Source organism: Tasmannia lanceolata, unplaced genomic scaffold (assembly GCF_043159265.1).
Source record: "Tasmannia lanceolata isolate RefF3 unplaced genomic scaffold, GAP_Taslan_0.1 ptg001201l, whole genome shotgun sequence".
In the NCBI taxonomy this organism is placed as follows: Eukaryota; Viridiplantae; Streptophyta; class Magnoliopsida; order Canellales; family Winteraceae; genus Tasmannia; species Tasmannia lanceolata.
In genome coordinates, this window is record NW_027519861.1 from 634 (window position 1) to 5,000 (window position 4,367).

Genomic DNA, 4,367 nt, shown 5'->3' on the forward strand with positions numbered 1-4,367 from the left:
TTTTTTTGTAGCCGGTACAGTCATATGCTTTCTTCCCCGATTCATTATTCCATGAATTGTTGAAAACGAAACAAAGTTCATCAAAATTCAAGATCTAATAAACCAAAAAATTCAAATGAATCCTCAAATTAACGATTTTTTGGCTCCCGAATATCCAACTGACCAATTAATTCCTTATAACGTACTCTATTTTTTTTTGACAAATAAGCCAGCAGCCGTTGACGTTTTCCCAGAATTTTTCGCAGACCTCTCTGAGATAAATAGTCTTTTCTGTGAAATTCAAAATGTGCAGTAAGTCTCCGTATCTTATTGGTGAAATTGAATACTTGAAATTCAACAGACCCTTTGTTTTTTTCTTTTTCTTCTTGCGGAATAACCGAGATAAATAAATTTTTTACCATAAAAAAGAATAATTCTTCTCTCTTTTTTTTTTTCTTTCGTTCCCACAAATATGGATTTTACCGATCAGGAATAATAATAAAATGATAATGCCAGTCATTTCGATCTGGTACACACAATAATCTGGATTTATTCATATAATAACTTTTTCTATTTAAATTGAATTAATAAATCCAATTTAATTTGTAATTTGATTCGGATACAATACATAGAAAGGGATGGTACATTTCTGGACCCACGAAAGAGAATGATTTGGGTTTAAGAAGATTCTGTTGATTCATTCCTAGGTCCAATTGATACGTCATTGAATCAGTATCATGTGTCAGAATGTAATGTAACACAACGTGTGTGTACACCTGTCTGTCTTCATATATCGGCTATGATACATGATGTATATAAAATGTACCATTAACTAATTCTGAATCGTGGATACATATATATTCTTGACATACTGAAACGACTGCCATTATTCGTATCAAACCAATAGCGATTCATACAAGCTAAATCTTCTAATCGATAATTGGGCCAAAGAAATAATTTGAATTGAATGAATTTATTTGTATCTGTATCAAGACACTTGTCCTCATCCAAAAATTGCCCAGAGTTCTTTACGTTATTCTCATTGAAAAATACTGGATTTATATCCACAATATTCTCATTACTGAAATTGAAACACATTAAAATTCTCAATTTTCTACGACGTCTAGGAGATAGAATATTTTCAGGAACAAGAAAATCATAATGATTTTCATCTCCATTCATAAGCATCTTTCCATGTTGTGCAATAGATCCATTGAAAGAATTCTCATCAACATATTTTTTTTCTCGACGTTCTCGATTAGTTTGGTGTTTACTCTTATGGACCAATGAAATGCCTATGGTTTGATACATAATAAATTGTCCATCCCGTTTTATAGACAGGCGGGCTGGTTCAATAATAAATATTCCCCTTTTTATCAATTCCGTAAGAGTGAGATCCTTCTGAATCAACATTACGTCCAGGCGCATTTCTCCTCTTTGAATAGAGGATATAGCAATTTCCCTTGGATTTATCAGTCTAAGCAGGAGGCAATATACCTTGATATTATTGATCATTCTTTGATTCAAAGAATCGTCCCATCTCAATTGAAAAAGCAAATATCTTTTTAGGAAGAACTCTAGTTCTGCTTCTCTGTTGCTCTTGTATTTTCTTTTCTTTCTCCTTTTTTTAATGTCTGATTCCGCGTAATCCTTTTCAACATATTTTTTTTTTTTTTGTGCATCTGATTCAAGATTCTCTTGGTTTCGTGCATCTGATCTAATATCCCCTTGGCCCGGCTGTTCTTCTTCTTTTTCTTTATTTCGGTTCTCTAATTCAAGATATTCTTTTTGATTAGATGATATACGAAGATCTTTTTTTTGATTTTCACTAATGTTTTTATTTTCACTAATGTTTTTATTTCCATGAAAATTTAAAAGAAGTAATTTGATTGGTATGATCCATGGTTTCATTTTATATGTATCATAAAGTCGCACAAATTCTGGGAAGAACCAAGATTCCAGATTCGATATGGGACGATATCGCATTTCTTCATTCATTCCCATCCAATCAAAAAAGTTTTTTTTTTGATTGGGTGGGTTGATTTCTTGATGAATCGTGAAATAAAAAAGATCTTTTTTATCAATTATTTCATAATCATTAATCCCATTCTTAGTATTTTTATTAATATTGGTCCCAGTATCCATATCGGTCCAGGTATCAATATCGATATTTTTTCTAAGACAAAAATGCAGAATTCTCCACTCAAAATATTTTCTATCCGGATTTTTACCCGTATCCATAATAGACTCTTCTTCTAGATAATCACTAATAGCTATATCCCCCAGTACATAACATGATTCGGGTTTAGGTGTGTTGTCATTATAGGGAATCTCTCGGCCCCCATTTACTTTTAACGGGGATACATAAATATATGAGCTCTTCCTATCCTCATAATTAATATATTTACACGATAAAAGATCATATCTGTAGTGTTTTTTAAATTTTTCTTTTTGACTCGGCAATGAATTCACCGCGCAATCATTTTCTTTCTCGTAATAAATGAATTGGTCTTTTTCTTTTTCATATGAATCCCATTTTTTGGAATCTTTATTTTCAATCGTACGACGATGATTGACTCTAGTTCGCCATTTTTTCGATACTAATCTAGACCATCTATTCTGAGATAAATTGTATTGATAATGACGCTTTAACCAGTTTTTCCATTCATTCATTCTGGAATTCGAAAATTTCTTATGTCTTGGTTTGAAATCAAAAATTCCTCGTGTACCCAAATAGTCCTTTATTCTATGCTTAATAAAAGGAGATGCGCCATGATATTGAAGTACAGATATCAAGTGATACTTGTTAATAACTTCTTGGTTTTGTGATAATTTGTAAAATACATATGCTTGGGACAAGAAAGATAAGTTACAATAAATCTGTGAATTATTATTTCGAATATTCGAAATAGAAAGTGACTTTTGGATAGTCAAAATAAACTGAGTTGTATTTTGATTTGTTTCATCAATTCCTTCTTTATTTGTTTCATTATTGTAAATATATTTATCGATAAGATTTTTTGTTGATTCAAGGAAAAGTTGTGTATTAATCCTGGGAATGTTAATGGCACATAGAAAGATATCTATGTATATTCTTTCAATGAAATATTTTATAAAATATTGCGATTTACGTATTAATCGGGCACTTCTTTTTTTTGATCTCTGCCAAATATGTTTCTGTGATTCCGATCTTTCATCATCAAAACTTGTCTTGTTAGGACTAATATTTATATCTGTATCTGTAGTTAGAAATATTTTTTTCTTGTCTTTTTTTATTTTTTCTATTTGATTTTTGATTTTGGTTGTACTATCAGTCAGATCTTTCATTTTTTTTTCTGTCAGTGAATAATTTGTCCAATCCATGGATCTAATTTGAATAGTCGAGTCGTGAGTAATCTTATTACTGATTATGAAATCTTTTCCAGTTTCACTCGGTTGATAGCCTTTCCTCAACCCAAATAATAAAATTGAGTTCACTTTTGTAAGCTCTTTCATTATTCTTTTTATAAATAGAACTATTTTGATAACCCATCTTATTTTTTCTTTTGAGACCTTTAGACAACATTTTGTTCTTTCTTTTAAAATTCTGAAAACTCGAAAATATTTTTTTTGAACTTTTCTCGTTTTTTTTTCGAGTTCTTTAAAAATGGGTTCAAAAAAAGAAGGTTCTTTTCGTGGAGAACCAAAAGGTAATTCAGTTTCCATTCCCCAGACCGTTAAAAAACAAAAATTTTCTATTTTTCCTTTGTTTTTCATTGGATCTCTATGATGAAATTGTAGTTTAGATCCCCGCCAAGGTTTCAGACAGAAAGGAAATAAGATCTTTATCTGAATCCCATCTGTTAACCAGTTTTTCGGAAATTCTGTTTCTGATAATTGAACACCATTATAGGTGCATTTAACATGCATTTCTTTATTCCACTCCTTCAAATCCTCGTACCACTCGGGAAATTGAAATAATAACATACGGCCAAGATTTTTAGCTATTATCAATGAAGGCAATATGATGTATTTTCTAAGAATCGATTGGGTTACTAACATAGAACCTCTTATTGCTTGAGCAAATATAATAGTATCCCAAGTTTCTGATATTGCTATCCGTTCATTCTCCTCTTTTTGCTCTTTCTTTTTTTTCTCTTTTTCTTTTGCCTCTTCCTCCTCAGAATCTGAGGTTTTGAGTTGCGGATCCTTTCCTATCCAATTCCTAAAAAGTGGATTAATCATTCCAGAGATATCAAAAGAGAAAAAAAATGTTTTGTCTATTCTGTCCAAAAAAAGCGGGGAATGCACATTTGTTTGAAACATTTCCCAAGTCACTGTTTTACGTCTTTGAGCGCGCATGGATCCTTTGATTAGATCCCGACGAAAATCCGATTGTTGTGAGTAAC